Below are 22,500 nucleotides of genomic sequence, written 5' to 3'. Positions count from 1 at the left end.
AGACTGCAGCAGATCAAACAGTGAATTACACACACACAGGCGCTGAAACCCTTCAGTACTTTCAGAGGTTACGAATAAAACAGTATTCAGTATTTTCATATTTTTGAGTCCTTCCAACTTTGAATTTCATTTTTCATCCACTTACAATTTATATTTCCTCGCCCTGAGAGAGAGAGAGAGAGAGAGAGAGAGAGAGAGAGAGAGAGAGAGAGAGAGAGAGAGAGAGAGAGAGAGAAGGCGGCCTTCGAAAGTTGACGAGAGGGAGAAAGTGGGCAAGTGGGCGGGGAGGTGAAGTCGAGATGAAACTCTTGCATGTTGCATGTGCTTTCAGGAGACTTCTATAGACAGGGTCTCTCTCTCTCTCTTTCTCCCTGCAACCACCACCAGCTTCTCCTCCTTTTCCTCCGCCGCTCCACCTCCAGCAAGCTAGCGACATCTGCATCACAAGCCCCTGCTGAGGAGGACGTCTTGGGCGGTGTGTGCTGGTGGTGGCGGCGCCTCGGGTCACGCGAGCGCCTTTCCAAGCACCTGACGAATGCAGGTGTATGGCGGCCCACATCAGAAAGGTATCAGGCTTGACGAACGATACATAAACTGATACATAATGCAGAACCCGCTTTGTGGGTGTGGGAGAATGAGAAGGAGAAGTGGAGGAGGAGGATGGAGAGATGGAAGAGGAGGAGGAATGGGGGTGGGGGAAGATGTTTAAGTCACTCCCTCCCGTGACTCAGCCAATGGGAGACCGCGAAGGCGGAGTCAAGCGGCGCCTCTTGGCCAATGAGCGGCGGGAGTTTTGCACCTGCCAGCGTGAAGCACTTGGCCCACTCCTGCTAAAGATTTGGGCTGGAGATACACAGGAGGTATGCTCGTATATATGAGGCAGGTAAACAGGCTCCAGGTGGCCACCAGGTAGGAACACAGCGGCATAAACACGACGGGCGGTGATATACCTGCCACTCGAGTGCCTCCACCGCCACCACTACCACCACCACTACCACCGCCATGTATTTCAATGCTTGTCGAAAACAATTCGTATATGTATGCTCCTGTTACACGCCTGATGGCTGAGCAGGTGTGTGTGACAATCAGCCGGTGCAGGCAGTTAGATGTATGGACAGCCATGCAGAGGCTGCCTATCAGTCTGGATTTAGTGTATGCTTATAATAGACTTGGAAGGAACGGAATACACAAACACAAACCCAAACACACACACACACACACACACACACACACACACACACACACACACACACACACACTTGATGGAGGAGGTTTAGTAGGAATCCAGAGGAGGCCATGAAGTAGCGGTGATAACAGAGTCATTTTCTCGGTCCTTCCTCAGCGTTACGACCGCGGCGGGAAGGTAAAGGCGAGCAGGGCGGCGGGGACTGGTGAGGCACGGGGGACGAGCATGAGGCGCTAAGAATGACGAATGGCAGGACTAAAGGGCTGACTACACTTGCCTGGGACTGTATTGCTTATCAAGGTCTGATTGGCAGGATGTGCATAGCCGCGTCGCGATACAAAGTTATGTCACTTTTGAAGTTGCCTTTCGTTCAAAAGCTGATTGAAATCAACTGAAATATTTTCCCATGAGAGGCACTATTTTTGTGTCTTTCTATTCTAAATAATCTAGATACAAATTACACAAGCGAAGCACATACCTAAATATCATGTCTTACAAGGAACTGACGATGCCGTTGCTGAACGAAAAAAAAAAAAAAAAAAAAAAAAAAAAGCGACTCAGTTTCGTATCGCTATAGTTCGTGCACTTGGTGTGGCGCGTGAGGGGGAGGGACGTCGATTCACAGCTATACTTCCTCTGATGGCTCAACTCTTTATATCAATCTCGTAGCCTTTCAGAATACGAATGACTAACTGACTGTATCGTACACATTGCCACAACTCTTGCAGTCTTACCTCATATCGCCTTTACAAATCACGTGCAGGTCCAGTTAACGTAATGGTTGTATCACAAATACCAAAGTGTAGTATTCGTATCGCCAGCTTCAGAAGGTTGACCAATATCACCTTTTCAAAAACTAAATATTTGCTGTTGTCTGCATGTCACAAAAAAAAAAAAAAAAAAAAAAAAAATAACGCCATGAAAACAAAACAGGAATGAATGTTTCTTTTCACTCACGGGACTGATATTGACGTGAAAGAGAAAATGCAGTCACCTAAAAAAAAAAAAAAAAATAAAATAAATAAAAAAAAAAATAAAACCAGACAATTCATCAATAATTTCTCCCATTCCTCAGAGTTAACAAGAAAAAAGAAAAAAAAAAAAAAAGAAAAGAAAAAACTCAGAGTACAAGACACACGTGAAATCTAATACCCAATACTTCAAAAGACAATGCAACATTTACGTAGATCCCGCATGAAATAATAGCAGATCACTTATACTAACTTACCGGAGCCACGCCCAGGTACTGTACACCGTGTCAAGGGGCACAGATCTGGACACGTCAGGTAAATTTTTCACAAGACCCGCGTGATCTTATCCAGGTGTTCTGCATTGTCCTGGAAACACTTATGTCCTGCTGCCTGGAAGATTACTGATGGCGGAGATAGTGGAAGGAGGCGCTGATGAGAGAGAGAGAGAGAGAGAGAGAGAGAGAGAGAGAGAGAGAGAGAGAGAGAGAGAGAGAGAGAGAGAGAGAGAGAGAGAGAGAGAGAGAGAAACCAGGTCATACATCGCTAGTCTATATTTATGAGCAAGTAACAAAGTTTAAGTAAAATAATTCAATACTGGAAAGAAAAGGGCGCTAAAAGGTAAAGTTTATACACAAAATACAAAATCTGCTGAAACGCCCAAACAATAAAGTGTAAAAAAGTAATGTTATATAAAAAGAACGCAACTGAAACTCTATAAAACTGCATTCATAAAAGGAAAAAATGAGGTTATGAAAAAAAAAAAGATAAAAGGGTCTTGCAGAGAGAGAGAGAGAGAGAGAGAGAGAGAGAGAGAGAGAGAGAGAGAGAGAGAGAGAGAGAGAGAGAGAGAGAGAGAGAGAGAGAGAGAGAGAGAGAGAGAGAATCACCCATCATGCATGCAAATAGAAGACTCCACCTAAATATCAAATTAAATTAAAGATGTCACCAGCATCACCACCATCACCGACACTACCACTGCCACCACCACCACCACCACCACCATCATAATCACCACTTGCACTGCTGCCACCACCACCACCATCATCATAATCACTAATATTAACACTACCACTACAAGTATCATGACTACTACACTAAAAATATTAACGACCAGAGTACTTATTTTTACTCCTCTTTCTTCTCGTCGTCGTCCTCCTCCTCCTCCTCCTCCTCGTCCTCGTCCTCCTCCTCCTCCTCCTCCTCCTCCTCGTCCTCCTCCTCCTCCTCCTCCTCCTCCTCCTCCTCCTCCTCCTCCTCCTCCTCCTCCTCCTCCTCCTCCTCCTCCTCCTCCTCCTACAATACTACTACTACTACTACTCCTCCTCCTCCTCCTCCTCCTCTTCCTCCTCCTTCTCCTCCTCCTCCTCCTCTTCCCCCTCCTCCTCCTCCTCCTCCTTCTACAATACTATACTACTACTACTACTACTACTACTACTACTACTACTACTACTACTACTACTACTACTACTACTACTACTACTACTACTACTACTACTAGTACTACTACTACTGCCACTACTACTACTATTACTACTACTGCTACTACTACTACTACTACTACTACCACTAAAACGAAAATTTGCAAGAAGAGAGAAAAAAACTACGAGAAAGGAAGAGACGGAGAAGGTTGAAGAGAGAGACGATAAATAAAGGAAGAGATGATGTCGGAGGTAAAGATATAACTATTTCTGACCTTTGACTGAACAGAAATAAATGATAGAGAGTAGTGACGACTAAGAGACTGATGGAAGTTAAATAGAAGTACGTAATGACAAAAAGTACATGTATATAAGGAACATTAACAAAGGAAGCAGTAGTAATGATAGTGAAGAATATTGACTGGTAGAGAAAGAGAAATAAATGATAGAGATTGTAATGGAAGTAGAAAGTAGAAAAACAAGGAGAATGAAAGGATGAGAAAGTGATATAGAAGAAGATGTGAGAGACAAAGTGGATGGAGGGGTGGTAGTGGTGAGAGAAATAATAGAGAGAAAGAAAAGAAGAGGGAAAAGAAGAGTATGAAAAAGACGCAATAGAAAAGACAGAAGGTATAAGGAAGAGACCATGAAGGAGAAATGGAAGAAAAATAGTAAGGAAAGAAGAGATGGAGATGGATGAAGAGGAGATAATATTGGAGAAAGCGAAGAAAATAAGAAACTAAGAGCTTTAATAGTGATACCAGTAATAATAACAGTGTTGAATGATAGAGAGCAATGATGTTGGAAATAGTTATGAAAAAAAAAATAACACCTAACCTAACCTAACCTAGCCTACCCAGACCGAACCTAACCTACATAGGTACGTACATATATAGAAAAATAAGAGTGTAACAGATCTAGGAGACAAAATACATCTATATAAACCACCATCTCTCTCAGACACGTGTGCACAACTTCACTGAGACGCAAAGTTACATTAAAGTCAATCAGATTATGGGAAACTCAAATGTGACGGAAAGAAAACTGATTAATGGGAAGTTGAGTGGAATGGATGGGAAGGAAAATAAAAGAAAGGTGCTTAGAGGTAAATAAGGAGGAGTGTTTTTTGAGGAATGGGGATAAAAGGGCACGAGAATAGGGAAATGGAGTGAGATTGAAAGGGAGAGAGATGGGATGATATGTTAGCCAAAAGGCCGAAAGGCGGTTAATGACGAAGAGTGGGAGTAATGTAAGTGTGAAAGAGAGAAATAACTAAAGGAAAATTCTTTCTAACTTGGAACTTTCTAGTGCCTCGTTATTTATCGTGTACCTATTGTATGGATTATCTCTACCTATGCTTAGTGCCCTATACTTGTTAATGCTGAACTGCATTTGCCATTTATTTGTTCATTCTTTCATCTTATCCAAATCTGCCTGCAAAACAATGGCATCCGAATCTGACCTAATTAATCTACCTATCTTTGTGTCGTCTGCAAATTTACTAATATTACTACTAATTCCGCTATCCAAGTCATTAGAAGAAAAGAATACATAGGAAAGACGGGTGACAAGAGGCCTTGCGACCTATGACGAGGTCACTCGTTTACTTTACTACATCCAGAGAAGCTATATACTTAGTAGGAGGGAAGGATATAACAGATGAAGCTCCTCCTCACCAACCACTCCCTCCGGCGTCACCCGGCAAGAAATAAAACGAAAAATACACCACGATTGCTGAGAAGGACAATCAGGGAAATTTATACAAGAAAGATGGAAAAAGAAGAGTAGCTACTAATGTAACTACTACTATTGCTAAGAAAAAGAGATATCTAGTGTAACTACTACTAAAAGAAGAAGAAGTAAAGAAGATGACGAAGAAGGTGACGAAGGAGAAAAAGAAGATGAAGAAAACCAGGAAGAAGAACAAGAAAAGTACCACAGACCAGGGCGACAGAAGGGAGGGAGGGAGGGAGGGAGGGAGGGAGGGAGGGAGGTAGAGGGATACGGAGATAAGAAAGAGAGGGGGCGAGAGAAAGAGGGAGAGGGAGAGGGAGAGAGAGTAGGTGTGCGGTCATCGTGGCCAATAACACACACCATCTATCTCCTAACCACCATCACCGACGCCTCCTCTCCCATTCGTCACCAGAGGAGGAGGAGGAGGAGGAGGAGGAGGAGGAAGAGGAGAAGGAGGAGGAGGAATTCAAAGGACCAGGACTTCACCCACGTCTTTCATTCCTCCATCTTCGTACTCTAAGAAATTGTGACAGTAATAGATTAAGAATGTGGAAGAGAGAGAGAGAGAGAGAGAGAGAGAGAGAGAGAGAGAGAGAGAGAGAGAGAGAGAGAGAGAGAGAGATAAAAGGTAAGAAAATAAAATGACAAGAAACAATAAAATATACAACAACGACAACAACAACAACAACAACAACAACAACAATAAACACAACAAGCTAAAACAAAACAGAAAAAGGATACATCAGAGTAACGATGAATATACACACACACACACACACACACACACACACACACACACACACACATATCTCACCTTTTTGCTGCTTCTCACTTGGACTATTTACTTAATTAATATCAGGTATTTCCTCTCTAGTGAAATAAATAGCATAGGTAATAATGAACTATTCTTCTCCATCTCTCTCTCTCTCTCTCTTTCCTAATTACAATATGGCAATTAGGTATAAGTAATGACATCTACACCTTATATTGACACTATGAGATACGTGTACACATGCATAGATATAGCCACACACACACACACACACACACACACACACACACACACACACACACACACACACACATAATTATTTTTTGTTGTTATTAGGGGTGATGGTGATGGTGATGGTGTGTGTGTGTGTGTGTGTGTGTGTGTGTGTGTGTGTGTGTGTGTGTGTGTGTGTGTGTGTTAATATCTTTACCGTGTCTCCCTTTTCTTTTCTTCTTTTTTATGTGTTTTCGCTTTTCATGGACAATGCATTAGATAGATGCTCTCTCTGTTTGTCTGTCTGTCTGTCTGCCTGTCTGTCTGTCTGTCTGTCTCTCTCTCTCTCTTTGTCTTCCCCCATCATCCCTCACTTCTGCAATCTTCGTTTTTCAACCTCTGCTTCCTTCTCCTCTCCCTTTCCCCCTCCCTCACCCTATCCCTCTTCCATTAATCAAAGTGTTTCTCCCTCCATTCCATATCCTCTCTTCGCTAATCTACCTTGCCCTCTCTATACAGCCTCCTCCTCTCCCTCCTCCTCCTCCTCTTCCTGACACTCTCTTCTCCCTTTAAGACTTTGCTAAATCCTCCCCTTGTCCATACTCTCCCTTCCTTCTTCTTTATTCTTTTACTTTTATGTTTTCTGGCTTTACTCTTTTATGCCTTTTATCTCATTTTAGAATTTTGTTTAAGTTTTTTTTATGATTTTCTATCTATTAATTATTGGTTATCCTTTATCTCTTTCTCTTTTCTTTATTATGTTACTCTGCCTCCTTCCTTTCATGTCTCTCTCTCTCTCTCTCTCTCTCTCTCTCTCTCTCTCTCTCTCTCTCTCTCTCTCATTACACTAATTTTCTCATTCCCTTACATTCAAAATGCTTTTCTGTCTTGTCTTCTCCAGTCCTTCCTTCCACACACTCATCCGGCTCTTCCTTGTACCAGTTCCCCTTAACGTGCCCAATCTCAGGATCGGAATAGATGCATATATTTGTAACACACTAATGCTTTCTCTTCTACTCTAAATTTTTTTTTTCCTGTAATCCATTGTCTCGTCTTGCATTTCTCCTTAAGATTTCCGAGTTCGTTCCATATATTTCTTTCCTTATTTATCTAAGCGTGTATCTCTTTCTCCTCTTAATTCTTGCCTTGTTTCTACACCTTCTCTATCTTATCTCAGGTAGATGTGTATATATTCCTATTGTTGTGTTGTTATTTTTAGTATTGTCACCGCTTCTAGATAAAAAAGTAAGCGTATATCACTGTTTCGTATTCCTATTGTTGTTTACTAGTCTTTCTGTAATGTTGTAGTTAAGTTAGGTACGCCAGATTAGCTTGTGAGAACATGAAGGCCTGTTCCTGTTTGATATAATTTTGTATAGACAATTAAAGCCTGACAGATAGACACACACACACACACACACACACACACACACACACACACACGGCCCGGTAGCTCAGTGGTTAGAGCGCTGGCTTCACAAGCCAGATGACCGGGGTTCGATTCCCCGGCCGGGTGGAGATATTTGGGTGTGTCTCCTTTCACGTGTAGCCCCTGTTCACCTAGCAGTGAGTAGGTACGGGATGTAAATCGAGGAGTTGTGACCTTGTTGTCCCGGTGTGTGGTGTGTGCCTGGTCTCAGACCTATCCCAAGATCGGAAATAATGAGCTTTGAGCTCGTTCCGTAGGGTAACGTCTGGCTGTCTCGTCAGAGACTGCAGCAGATCAAACAGTGAATTACACACACACACACACACACACACACACAGCTAATGTACTAATCTTAAGCCTCCCTGAATCCTCATATGTATATTTTCAGTATGTATGTACTGCAATTTCCAAATAAACTGTATATTATTATTATTATTATTATCATTATTATTTTACACACACACACACACACACACACACACACACACACACACACACACACACACACACACACAAACTTCCACCAGACCCCAGCTAGTACAGTAACTCTCCTCGTCACCTGCCTCCGTTTCTCCCTTGTTTCTCTCCCTCCTTCGTTACCTGCTCCCTCCTCTCCCTATCTCCCTCTCCGTCTCCTTCCCTCCCCTCTCCCTGGGGCCCCTACATAACACAACAGTCGGCGCGCGGCGTGTTATTACCCCTTACAGAACACTATATTAACCAGGCTTGGGACACACATCCTGTTTGTGTTGCTCTTGATTGAATGGCTGGGATGAGAGACCCTTTCTCCCTCCCCCCTTTCGTCACCACCACCACCACCACCACCACCACCACCACCGCCACCGCCACCACCACTACCACCACCACTACTGACTCTGTTGTTGTTTTTATGGTTGTTGTTGTTGTTTTTATTCTAGTTATTCATGTTCTTGTTCTTGTTATTTCTGTTGTTCTCCTTTTTCGTTTCTTATTTGTTGTTCATTTTCTTTCATATTTTTGTGCTGGGCTTTCATTTTCTTCCTTTTTTCTTTTCTTCGTCATCTCTTCTTTTGCCTCCTTCCACAACACTATTCTTTCATTTTTAGTACAAAACGTTTAATTCTTGTATTTCTCTTCCATTTTCTTTTCTCTCTCATCCTTCGTCACCTCCTCCTCCTTCGCCTTCTCTTCATCTTCCAAATTCTCCTTACTGTTGTATTTCTCTCTGGTTTCTCTATTTATTGTATTCTCCACGCTGCCTCCTTATTCCTTCTCGTCTTCCTCTCCTCTGCATTATTCTCTGTCCTCTACGATCTTTTATTGGTGATTTTCTATTCTCCTTTTCTCTCCTTCCCTTCTTCTTCCTCCTCTTGCAATATCTTCCTTTCCTCATTTTCTCTTGCAATCTATTCTTGTTTTCTTTCTCCTTTGCTTCATTCTCCACTTTCTATAGCGTCTTTTCTCTGACTTCCTCCTTCTCTTCATCCTCCTCCTCCTCCTCCTCCTCCTCCTTCTCTTCTAGCTCTGTCGCCTCTTCCTCTCTTCTTTTCTGCCGCATTTTTTCATTCTCTTCTTCCTTTCTCCTTTTCCTTCTCCTCCTTCAATCTTTACTGTAACAATTAACCCACTCACACACCCACTCATCCACCCACTGACAGTAACCCCCTCCTCCCCGCCCGACACACACACACTCACTCACTCACCCAGTAACTCACTCAGTCTCTCTCTCTCTCTCTCTCTCATATGATGGACGGAAAGAAAATTTACAGTGAAATAAATATGTGGAGTTGAGGAGGAGGAGGAGGAGGAGGAGGAGGAGGAGGAGGAGGAGGAGGAGGAGGAGGAGGAGGAAGGAGGAGGAGGAAGAAGAGGAGGAAGGGGAGGAGGAAGGGGAGGAGGAGGAGGGGGAGGGAGGGGTATGGTTGAAGGTGGCGGAGAGCCTGAGGGAGAGATGGATCTTCTTAGACTTGTGAGGAGGAGGAGGAGGAGGGAGTGTTCTGATTGACAGACGACATGGATGTAGCCTCCTCCTCCTCCTCCTCCTCCTCCTCCTCCTCCTCCTCCTCCTCCTCCTCCTCCTTTTCCCCCTCCTCTTCCTCTTCCTTCTCCTGTCACAAACACGCTTTTATCCCTTCGGCATAGTGTGTGTGTGTGTGTGTGTGTGTGTGTGTGTGTGTGTGTGTGTGTGTGTGTGTGTGTGTGTGTGTTATAATTGAAAAAAAAGGAATTAAGTAAACCAAAAAAAATACAACTAAAACAAAACAAGCTCTTTCCTAAACCATCAAATTACCGTACAAACTGAACCATCAAGACTCGCACGGATCAAATTCTACAACCAGATATCTAACCCAACCCAACCCAACCCAACCTAACCTAACCTAACCTAACCTAACCTAACCATCCAGACTCGCACGGATCAAATTCTACAACCAGATATCTAACCTAACCTAACCTAACGTAACCTAACCTAACCTCACCAGACATTGAACTGATCACAAAACAGAGAGAAATTGAAACTGAAAAAGAAAGCTCCCTGCCCTAAAGCATTGAATAAGTGAGATTTTAAATACAGACTGAGGTAAAATCCCAATAACACTCCTTAAATATCAGGCAGAGAGAGAGAGAGAGAGAGAGAGAGAGAGAGAGAGAGAGAGAGAGAGAGAGAGAGAGAGAGAGAGAGAGAGAGAGAGAGAGAGAGAGAGAAGAGTATGTTTGTGTGTGTGTGTGTGTGTGTGTGTGTGTGTGTGTGTGTGTGTGTGTGTGTGTGTGTGTGTGTGTGTGTGTGTGTGTGTGTGTTTCTTCCTTTGTACACAGTTAATGTGGGCGAGTTTTAAAACACACATCCACATTTCACAACCAGAAGATACCGCCATCAAAGTTTACCTCAAGTTTTCACTCCCCCCTAATCTTGTCTTCGTAACTCTATCAATAAGCAAGAAGGACTAGACTGGGTGCAGCGGTGAGGTGACCAGGGCAGATACAGCTCAGTTTGGCAGTGTGAGTGGACCTGACTATCTCACTCTCTCACTCTCTCACTCCCTCACTCATTCATTCACGCTACCATGTCTCTTCCAAGAAAATCAACTACGCTAGGAATTCTAAACTTTTTTTTCCGCACCATTTCTTCTTTTTCTCTTTTTCTTTGCAGGATTTTGATGCTTCGTGGTGTTCTGGGGGATGAGATTAATGCTTTTTTATTTATTTGTTTATTCATTTTCTGCTTTATTTCAAGGTTTCAATAAAGGCTAGATGAGATTAAGGCATTTATATTTCATCTATGTATTTATCTATTTGTCTATTGGTCTTTTTGCTTTATTTCGAAGTTTCAATAAAAGTAATTTGGAAGATCAGAATCTTACTTTATTACGTATTCCTTTTTTTTCTTTTTTTTTATTTTGATGATTCGTGGTGTTCTGTAAAATGAGATTAAGGCGTTTATATCTTATCTATGTATTTATTAATTTTTCTATTTATTTATCTTTTTGCTCCATTTCGAGGTTTCAATAAAGATAATTTTGAAAGGTCGAAATTTTTTACGTTTTCGTGCCTTTCAGTTTTTTTCTTTTCTCTTTTTCTTTGCAGGATTGTGATGATGCGTGATGTTCTGGAAGATGAGATTAAAGCATTTCTATTTATTCATCTATTTTTTGTTGCTTCATTTCAAGTTTTCAATAAAGGCAATTTGGAAGATCACAATTCTTAAACTTTTTTTTTTTATTTTTCTTCTTCTCTTAGGAATTCGATGATTAGTGATGTTCTGGGAGATTAAGTTGATGCATCTTTATTTATTTATCTGTTTTCTGTTTCATATCAAGGTTACAATCAAGGTAATTCGGAATGTCGAAATGTTTTTTTTTTTCATATCTCTTTTTCTTTTCAGGATTTTGATGATTCATGTGTTCTGGGGGATGAGATTTGTGCATATTTATTAACCCCTTCAGTACAATGACACGTTTTTCATACTCATTCATCTTATAAAGTTTTTGATATTACACAGCTTCAGAAACTTATGTGGGGATTAAAATAGTGAAGACTGTGGCTGTTAATTTTCTGATCTCCCTAAACCCTTCCTAATGTAAATCAAATCGTTTAATCATACTCAAACCTCATGTCAAGGTTCCAATCAAGGTAAGCACGAAGAGTGTCATCATACTCAATCACTCACTCACTCACTCGCTTTTCAAGTATCATCAGAGAGAAAAAAAAAGAAAAAAAACAACATCCAGGAAGAAATCTTGATATTAAGTTTACTGAAAAAAGGTGGAATATGAAGAATGAAATTATAAGACGTAGAAGAATAAGTTTAGTTAGTATTCGTTGAAAAAAAAAAGAAATAAGTGATAAAAATATAAATGAAAATAGAATAAAAAGCTTAATATCAAGTTTACTGCAAAAAGAAGGTGGAATATGAGAAAAAAAACTAAGACATGGAAGAATAAGTTTAATTAGTATTTGTTGAAAAAAAGCAAGTGATTATAACATGATAGAAAAATATAAATGAAAATAGATAAAAGTAGGAAAAGCAGGAAAGGTAACAAATTGACTGACAGAATATTCGAAAAAAAAATTACAGGAAAAAGAAAAGAAAAAGTAAAAGAAAAATTTCTCCTCGTATGATAACAAATTAGTTAAATACCAAAAGATGCTAAAGGAATCTCTCTCTCTCTCTCTCTCTCTCTCTCTCTCTCTCTCTCTCTCTCTCTCTGTCTGTCTGTCTGTCTGTCTGTCTGTCTGTCTGTCTGTCTGTCTGTCTCTCTCTCTCTCTCTCTCTGCTGTGTGTGTGTGAGAGAGAGAGAGAGAGAGAGAGAGAGAGAGAGAGAGAGAGAGAGAGAGAGAGAGAGAGAGAGAGAGAGAGAGAGAGAGAGAGAGAGAGAGAGAGAGAGAGAGAGAGAGAGAGAGAGAGAGAGAGAGACCCACCCATCCGTCCACACCACACCACACCACACAAGAAGACCATGCATATTGTAAGGGTCGGTTCATCACGTAAAGATCACGAGGCAGCCTTCCTTCACCACATGCTGGACTGGCGTGACCAAATTGAACTTCACTCAAGCCACTCTGAATTACGAAACTCTCTCTTTTTTACCGGGAGTCGGAAAATAACAGAGTGAGCGCATTGCTAAGACCCGTGTTGTGGCGGGCAGTGTCCACCTTGTCGCTGAAAAGGTTCTGCTGACGTGACAGTATAATTAAATCACAATAGTCAGACAGTTTCTCTTGTGTGTTTTATTGTAGTTTACATTTCTTTTTCTCTCTGGTTCTCTTCTTGATACTAGCTCGATACTTTCTATTTTTTATTTATTTTTTTTTACTTTAAAATCCCTTCCTTAATCCTTTCACAGCGATACGAAAGTGAACATTACTAAAGGTGATGTATGGATTTTTTATAAACTCATGAAAAAAAAAAAATTATAGGATGAAAAGAGAATATATTTTGGAATTTCTAGCTGCCACAATGTCTAAGTAGCTGTACAAGAAAAAAAAAAAAAAAAACAAGAACGGGCTAGCAATGAAGGAATGATGTGCCATATAGCGCTGAAAGGATTAAGGTGATCAAATAGTTATTGTCCTATTTTGTTGACATTATCGATCTTTATCTCACACACACACACACACACACACTCTCTCTCTCTCTCTCTCTCTCTCTCTCTCTCTCTCTCTCTCTCTCTCTCTCTCTCTCTCTCGTTCACTTCCTGACTCTCACTCGGTACTTATTTGTTTTCTTTTCCCTTGTTTTTTTTTTTTTTTTTTTTACATATATCTCCAGAGAGTATTTTCTTTCCTTAAAGTAACCAGGTAGTCACTCTTCTGTTATGTTTTCTTCATTGCGTCTTACATTCTTTCCTCAATCGTTCACATCCTGACGCTCGCTCGGTACTTGTCGCTATTCTTTCTCTTTTTATGTACAAAGGAGGAAAACCTGCCACTATTAACGTTACTGTTCAACTAATGTGATCTGTGACCCAAACATCCCGAGGCCCTTATGGTTTCAGGCTTACTCATCACCTGACTCGATTTCCATAACACCTGAGAATCTTTAGTCTTAGTACCATATGTTTGTAAGGTAATCTGACCATGACTCTTCTGGTAGGTTTTGTTCCTTTCGTCTTCTTTTTTTTTTTCTCTATCGTTCACTTCCTGAGTATCTTTATCCTCAGTACTACATGCCTGTAATCCTCCCCTTCCCATGGCCTCTCCCGGACCCAAGTAGACAGGAAATGTAGCAGGTCTGAGTGAATGTATACTATCTAACCCATACACACAACCAGTCAGGAGGGAAAGCAACGCACGCAGGAACACACCAGCAAGTCAACATGGTTAGGGGGACTTGCTTTCACTTTGCCGGACTCCACTTCCCTCACTGTCTAGGAATGAAAACCAGAAGCAAACACTTGGAATGCAAAGAAAAAAAAAAGTAAAAAAAAAAAAAAAAAAAAAATGGAAGTAATCTTAAACACGGGAAGTTTTTTGGGACTTGATGCTTGACCAGTGCCAAGACTTCCTGCTTCGGTGCCGCCTGCAGGAGTAAGGAAAGGAAATAGTGGCGAGCTTATGTTGTACTGGAGGAAAATGTGGTGGTGGTGGTGGTGGTGTAAGAAAGAGTCATGGTATTAACTAATATACTGTGTGTGTGTGTGTGTGTGTGTGTGTGTGTGTGTGTGTGTGTGTGTGTGTGTGTGTGTGTGTGTGTGTGTGTGTGTGTGTGTGTGTGTGTGTGTGTGTGTGTGTGTGTGTGTGTGCGTGTGTGTGTGTGTGTGTGTGTGTGTGTGTGTGTGTGTGTGCGTGTGTGTGTGTGTGTGTGTGTGTGTGTGTGTGTGTGTGTGTGTGTGTGTGTGTGTGTGTGTGTGTGTGTGTGTGTGAAGTACCACACCAATAAAAAAAAACCCCAAATGAATAGAAACAACAAGAATAACACATAAACAACAACAACAACAACCTTTTAGAGAGCTTTAGAGACCAGATATATATATATATATATATATATATATATATATATATATATATATATATATATATATATATATATATATATATATATATATATATATATATATATATAGAGAGAGAGAGAGAGAGAGAGAGAGAGAGAGAGAGAGAGAGAGAGAGAGAGAGCGCGCTATGGACTTTAATTCTCTCTCATTCACCGTGGTTAACGCGCGGGGTGGAGAGGTCTAATAACGCCCTGGAGTGCACGCTGGGATTTAATTCATAAAGGAGACGCTCGTGGAGGTTTAAAGGGACGGGAGGAAAAAAACTGAGCTGCGAATCGAACTTCAAGCGACGAGAGAGAGAGAGAGAGAGAGAGAGAGAGAGAGAGAGAGAGAGAGAGAGTCGAGTGGCACCTGTCGTGGTTAAGAGAGGAGAGCATGCATGAGTGAGCTAAGCATGTACAGGTGGTGGGAATGCTGATTATGGATTGTTAAGTGTAGGTGAGGCGCAAAAGGGAGGCGAGAAAGGTGTTTTAATTATTAATTTAATCATTACCATTACTGTATGCGCAAAAGAGACGTCAAACGAAAAACAAAACAAAATAATAGATGACAAAAAATCAAACTCATTTTTTGTCATGAGTGAGATCAGACAAGGACAAAAAAGAAAATGTGCACAAGTAAATGAATTGATAAATAAATGAATAAAACAGAAAATAAATCAATAAATAAGTAATGAAGTTAATAAATAAATGAATAAGTAAACATTTTCGCACATTATGCCGCGCCCTGTAAAAATTAGAAATAGAAGAATCAGAAGAAGAGGAGAGGACAACTGTTTGAGAAATGCCTAAATGATCTTGACTTTCATCCAACATTCACAAGAGGCTCTGTAACACTCAAAAGACTCAACAGAACCTAGAATACAAGAGAACACTATCCTCTCTCATCTAAGTTACATTTAATACCATCTTCAATCCAGTTTTTATCAAATTTTTCTTTCACTGTTACTGAGAGAGCGAATCACTTTAAAGGGCTCGAATTCTTCACCATCAGTAGAAAAAAAAAACCCACATTCTTAAATACACTGCAGAAAGAAAAGGAAGGGAACACTGAAGAGTCAAAGGGAGGAGAGGAGAAGAATGGGACGAAAAAAAGAAATGGAAGGCAATGAAAGTAGGAAGGCTGAGAGGGAAATGAAGAAGAAGAAATGGGAAGATGGAAGAGAGGATACGAGAGAAAAGATGAGGAATGGGATGGAAAGGAAGCAGGCGAGAGAGAGAAAAATAAAAGTAAGAGGAACAGAAGGAAGGGAACAGGAGAGGAAATAAAATGATGAAGGCAAAGATAAAAAAGAGGGATGAAGATAATGTGAAAGAAACAGAAGAGAAAAAGACGACATACAAAAGAGGAGAAAAGTAAAGAAGATAAGTGGGAAGAGAGAAAAATGCAATATAAAGAGGAATAGGGTAAAAGAACAGAGAGAGAGAGAGAGAGAGAGAGAGAGAGAGAGAGAGAGAGAGAGAGAGAGAGAGAGAGAGAGAGAGAGAGAGAGAGAGAGAGAGAGAGAGAGAGAGAGAGAGAGAGAGAGAGCAAAACGAATGAAATAGAAGAAAAGAGAAGATAAAAAGTATAGAGAAAGATTGAAGGGAGCAGCAGAAAAAAAAGATGGAAAAGTAGAAAGAACAGGAAGGAGAAAGAGAAGGAGAAAGAGAGAGAGAGAGAGAGAGAGAGAGAGAGAGAGAGAGAGAGAGAGAGAGAGAGAGAGAGAGAGAGAGAGAGAGAGAGATAAAAAATACAAAAAACAGCATCGATCTTGCCTGTTAACGAGTTGGTAAGAGTTAATCTACGAATCTTTATGACGTTTCCACTCTTTTCTTTCCCTTTTCATCACTCACTTCTTTTCTTCCTCCCACTAACATGTCTTCTCCATTCACACCTTCCCTCTGCCATCCACTGACACACTACCTCCCTTCCTCCCTCCCTCCATCCCCCAGCCCTGACCATCCTCTCTCCTTCCCTCCTTTCCTCCCTGAACCAGACCAGACTTTTAATGGGGGGGGAGGGACTTGGCAAATACTATTTTCTGCATTTCTTCCCACTAACTTCAAGGAACCTTTTGTCACGTCTGGTTCTATTGGTTCTCTCGTTCTTCTCTCTCTCTCTCTCTCTCTCTCTCTCTCTCTCTCTCTCTCTCTCTCTCTCTCTCTCTGTGGTAGTGTTTATTTTTCAGTCTGTTTGTTTTCATCTTTATTTTTATTCTGTGTTTTAAATCATATTCTCTCTCTCTCTCTCTCTCTCTCTCTCTCTCTCTGAATGCCTCGCTGCTTCACCTGACGTCTCACAAGGGCAATTAGTGTGTGTGTGTGTGTGTGTGTGTTTTGGTTTCTTGTGTCTGTCTGTCTCTGTCTCTGTCTCTCTCTCTCTCTCTCTCTCTCTCTCTCTCTCTCTCTCTCTCTAAGCATCACAATTCATATGAAATTAACAACATGCCTCCTCCTCCTCCTCTTCCTCCTCCTCTCATCGAAACCAGACAGGCCGCCCGCTTCCTCTCTCCCTCCTTCCCTTTCAAAGACCGTCCCTCCTCCCCTCTTCTTCCTTTTTTTTCTCTCCCCTCAACACGTCATCTCATTGACAAATAGAGATTCAAGACGGAAGGAAGCGAGAGTGAGAAAGAGGGGGAAGAGAAAGGAGGATAAGAGAGAGTGGGGAAAAATGTGTGAAAAGGAGGAGGAGGAGGAGGAGGAGGAGGAGGAGGAGGAGGGATGTTTGTTCATGATTCGAATCCTCCAAACCTTAGTTATTAATTACCACCACCACCACCACCACCTCCTCCTCCTCCTCCTCCTCCTCCTCCTCCTTCTCCTCCTCTTCCTCCTCCTCCTCCTCCTCTTCCTCCTCCACCCCTGACGAGCAAAATGATGGCGTGAATGGAAGGCCTCACCATCTATCACTCTCCTTTTCCCCTCATTATGTGCCTAAGGAATTCTCTCTCTCTCTCTCTCTCTCTCTCTCTCTCTCTCTCTCTCTCTCTCTCTCTGGTTCTTTCTTAATTTCATGGCCTTGAGTACTAGTGACGATCTTCTTTTTTTTTCTTCTTTTCCTTCTTCTTCTTCTTCTTCTCCACCATCACCTCCTCCTCCTCTTCCTTTTTCTTCTAGCTTATTCACGCCAGAGAGAGAGAGAGAGAGAGAGAGAGAGAGAGAGAGAGAGAGAGAGAGAGAGAGAGAGAGAGCCAACCTATCACACACACACACACACACACACACACACACACACACACACACACACACACACACACACTTCACACACATTTTTCCCCACGTCATGGTTAGACACGTGAGCAATATCAATTTGACGAACCTTCCACCGCCAGTGTGCCTTCTGCTTTTATTGTCGTCAAAGGTACAGAGTGACGGACTGGAAACTGTGATAGAGGCAGGGAGAGGGAAGGAGAAGTAGGGGGACAGCTGGTAGGAGAAAGAGAAGCAGGAGGATGAGGAGGGGGGTGGATGGCAGCGTGAGGAGGAACTTGGGGTGTTTGGCATAGTAGTGGAAGGAGGAGGAGGTGGTGGTGGTGGTGGTGAAGGTGGTTTGGTGGAGGAGGTGGAAGGGTAGGAAAGAAGGTGGTGATTGGGAGGATGTTAAGGTAAAAGGAAGATAAAGATAAGGATACAGATAGCCAGGAGATGGAGAAAAAGGAGGATGTAAGATAGCAAAGGAGGGGAAAGAGAAGAAGAATGTAGACGTAGAAAGAAGAGAAGAAGGATGCATAGATGAGAAGAAGAATAAAGGAGATGAGTTAGGGATGAGGAAAAGGAGAAGAGAACAAGAGCAAAAATTTAACTAGTAACAGTAGCAGTATTACTATTATTATTATTACTATTATTATTATTATTATTATTATTATTATTATTATTAGTAGTAGTAGTAGTAGTAGTAGTAGCAGTAATAGCAGTAGTAGCAGCAGTAGTAGCAGTAGTAGTAGCAGCAGTAGCAGCAGCAGCAGCAGCAGCAGCAGCAGCAGCAGCAGTGGCAGTGGTGGTGGTGGTGGTGGTGGTGGTGGTGGCAGCAGCAGCAGCAGCAGCAGCAGCAGCAGCAGTTGCAGCAGTGGTGGTGGTGGTGGTGGCAGCAGTGGCAACAGCAGCAGCAGTGGTGGCAGCAGTGGTGACAGTGGTGGTGGTGCAGCAGTGGCAGTGGTGGTGGTGGTGGTGGTGGTGGCAGTAGCAGCAACAGTGGCAGTGGTGGTAACAACAACAGTGGTGGTGGTGGTAAGTAGTAGTAGCAGCAGTAGCAGCAGCAGCAGCAGTAGCAGTAGTAGTAGTAGTAGTAGTAGTAGTAGTAGTAGTAGTAGCAGTAGCAGTAATAGGAACAGTAACACCACCACCACCACCAGCATCAACAGAAGCAAACAGGAATAACAGCAACACCAATACAAACGGTCCGTCATTTCACTCATTCCCACATTCATTTATTTATCAGTGTGCACCTCCGTTCGTTGACTCTACTATTTTTCTTCCCTTTCCTTGTTTGCTTCCTTGTTTTGTTAGTTAACTTTCTGTTTTTGCGCGTGTTATTGTTTCTGTGTAAATGCTGCATTGTTTTAAGAGTGATGAGTCGTGTTAATTAATTGTTCTGTCCTTTGATGATGCTGTTTGTTTAGAGTGAAAAAAGGGAGGGAGGGAGGGAGGGAGGGAGGGAGGGGGAAGGGAGAGAGAAAGGGAGGGAGAGAAAGATATAGGAAAAGGATATTAAGATGAAGGTAGTAATGATACTCGAAGAGGAGGAGGAGGAGGAGCAAGAGGAGGAGGAGGAGGAGGAGGAGGAGGAGGAGGAGGAGGAGGAGGAGGAGGAGGAGGAGGAGGAGGAGGAGGAGGAGGAGGATTTTGCAAAAGTAGAAATAATGTGTGGCATCTATTTTTAGAGATATAATAAGAAAGGTGCTCTCTCTCTCTCTCTCTCTCTCTCTCTCTCTTTCAATTCCTATAAACATAAGCAAAATTCAAAACAATCTGAAACCGTTTCGAAACCACTAGAAAACCTGTCCTCGGTTCATTTTCATTCTCTACTAAAATTCGATGTGGTTTTTCCATATCACTTGGTTTTACCTTTTTTTTCCTGCCAACCTCGGCTGGAGGGGGTGGTGGGTGGGGAGGAGCCTTCTACTTTGCTGTCCTGTCTCTATCAATAGTAGTTAGGAAATAGTCTCAAACAGCCTAATAAGGACGTCAGATTCTGTTGTTGTTTGTCTTCCTTTGTATATTTCTTTGTATATTCTCTAGTTATGGAACAAGACACTTAATACAAAAGTCATATATCTAAAAGTAAACATATATAAGTCAAAGATAACGTATACTGAAACCATTATGAGTAGAAACCAAAAAACCACCTGATTTTACGCTACAACTCCATTTAGATACCGAAGAAAATATTGTAATATATCCTACTTAATAAAAAAAAGGAAAAAAAACCCAGGAAAAAGTAACTTTGCTTCACTTTTTATCCCTTGAAGTGTTGATGGGAACACTGTAAACATATGTCACTCAATTGGAAAGAAGAAAGAAGAAAATATTGTGGATAAAAGCAAAAAAGATATAAGTGACGTAGCTCCCGGTCTCTAAAACTTCTTCAGTCACGCTTCACAACAGGAAAAAGTGACATTACAGGAGAGGGAAGAGTGACATGACAAGAAGGGTTAAAGGAAAAAAAGTTTGCAGTGAGTGAGAGGATTGAGTGACCGGCGCCACCATAGCAGTAAGCTGCAGACACCCACCAGGCCAAGCTGTACCAGATGCAAACTAAATCAAGTACGAATATGCAAATAAAACTACACTACGCTATTTCAAATACAAAGTTAAATTCAACACGATCTCTTGTTTCTCGCTAATTATGTTGTCTTTCCAACAAGCCAAGCTGTTACCAAAGGCAAACTAAATCATACGCAATAATGCGAAAAACTACACTAAACGACACTAATCTAAATATGAACAAAGCTAAATTCAGTAGGATCTCTTGTCTCTTGTTAATGATGTTCTTTGTTAGCACTCCTCTTGCATAAAGCAGACACCCACCACGCCAAGCTGTACCAAATGCAAACCAAATCAAGCAATGTTAGAAAGATACACTAAACTAAGTAAAGCTAAATCTACTGTGGCCTTCATAAAATGCATCACCCTTGCTCAGCACTCCTCTTCCATAGAAAAAGGATAAATGAGCACCCAATATTCCCTAAGATGAAGCTGCATTCAACACTAAACGAAGCTGCTATACTCTAATTAAAGGCTTAGTCCAAATAGATGTAATTCAACATAAGGATAAACCTGATAGAATTGTATCAAACATACCTGATGTAACCTCACCTAACGTAACGTAACATAACGTAACCTAACATAACGTAACCCAACATAACGTAACCAACATAACGTAACCTAACCTAACATAACGTAACCTAACATAACGTAACCAACATAACGTAACCTAACCTAACGTAACCTAACATAACGTAAGGTAGCTAGCCTAACTTAACGTAACGTAACATAATGCAACGTAACCTAACGAAACGTAACGTAACGTAAAGTAATCTAACGTAACGTAACCTAACATAACGTGAAGTACCGTAACATAACGTAACCTAACGTAACGTGTCAAAGCGTAGCGTAACGTAACATAATATAACGTAACGTAACGTAACCTAACCTTACGTTCCTCCAAAACTAAGCCACACAAAACTTTACTCTATTTACAATCCAGTGAAAAGCGCACTCAATGAATGTACTTCTGAATCAAGTAACACAATATACAGCGCAAATTAAGCTGCACCAACTAAAGCTACGTCAAAGGAAGCTACTGAAAAGAAAGACATTCCAAACAAATATGAAATAAAACAACGTCAGATAATATTCCAAATAAAGCCGCACAAAACAAAACTTCACAAAATAATAAATAAAGTGCCTGGATATAAAGCTGCACCAAATTAGTCAAAGTCTACAAAATAAAAGGTATTCAAATACACAAAATTAAGCCTTGCCAAATCAATCAATCAAATAATATCACTCCAATTTCAAAACACTTAATATTCTCCAATTTTTGACAGCGGTTCCTGATTCTGTTTGGGAGCCGTCACCTCTTTTCTTCTAATCATGTTACCCTTAGGCCTGGCGCCCCTCCTACATAAGAAAAACCTTCCAAAACTACACCAGAGAAAAACAACAACCAATCACCACCAAAACAGTACTATCTATAATCACAATTTCTAAAACACCTTTAACGCTACCCCCTCCCACCCACCCCCCCGAAAAAAAAAAACTCGCATTTGCAGAACACTACAACACCAGGCACATTTACACGATTACCACCATGACTGCCACTTATCATAATGTTGAATAAAAAAAAAAATGTACATACAGAAAATAATATACACGACACTTCTTGTATTCATATTACACAGATGGGTTTCTAATTACACTTTAAGTAATCTTTATAATGTATACATGGACTTCTCTCTCCTCTCCCAACATGCGCACATCCACATATATAATGAGGTCGAAAGTCTATTAAATGAAGTGCTAAATGTAATGCTGAGAGCTTCCCTAAACATTAAGCTTTACCTTGGCAGTAGCAGATGTCCAGGTCACTTGTAGCTTGTGTGGGAGACAAGGAGGTGGATGTGTTGTGACGACGATACGCTGGATGTTGATCGGTTAGGATCGGTCTGGAGGGTTAGAGAATGACAGAGCTAACGGACGAAGGACTGTAGGATGAAGAAACGGATAAAAGGATAAGAAATAGCAGACAGAATTAAGGGTAGGGGATGAAGAAATTAAGTGAGAGTGGGTAAGGGATGCAGGATAAGGAATGAATGGCTGGGGA

At 41.3% G+C, this 22,500-nt stretch overlaps 1 long non-coding RNA gene across 1 annotated transcript in view; it reads right to left on the bottom strand.

Annotated features, from left to right (window-relative positions):
- Positions 1 to 22,500, bottom strand: part of LOC123514222 — a 29,551-nt gene that overhangs the window by 6,909 nt on the left and 142 nt on the right. The window contains exons 1-2 of the long non-coding RNA XR_006677541.1: positions 22,239 to 22,500; positions 2,415 to 2,586 (exon numbers count right to left, since the gene is read on the bottom strand). The exon at positions 22,239 to 22,500 is cut by the window's right edge and continues 142 nt beyond it. This is a non-coding gene — a long non-coding RNA (uncharacterized LOC123514222). The remainder of the gene's footprint in view (positions 1 to 2,414; positions 2,587 to 22,238) is intronic.

The sequence above is a fragment of the Portunus trituberculatus genome, chromosome 37 (assembly GCF_017591435.1).
Source record: "Portunus trituberculatus isolate SZX2019 chromosome 37, ASM1759143v1, whole genome shotgun sequence".
NCBI classification, from domain to species: Eukaryota; Metazoa; Arthropoda; class Malacostraca; order Decapoda; family Portunidae; genus Portunus; species Portunus trituberculatus.
This window is presented reverse-complemented; position numbering and strand designations above follow the sequence as displayed.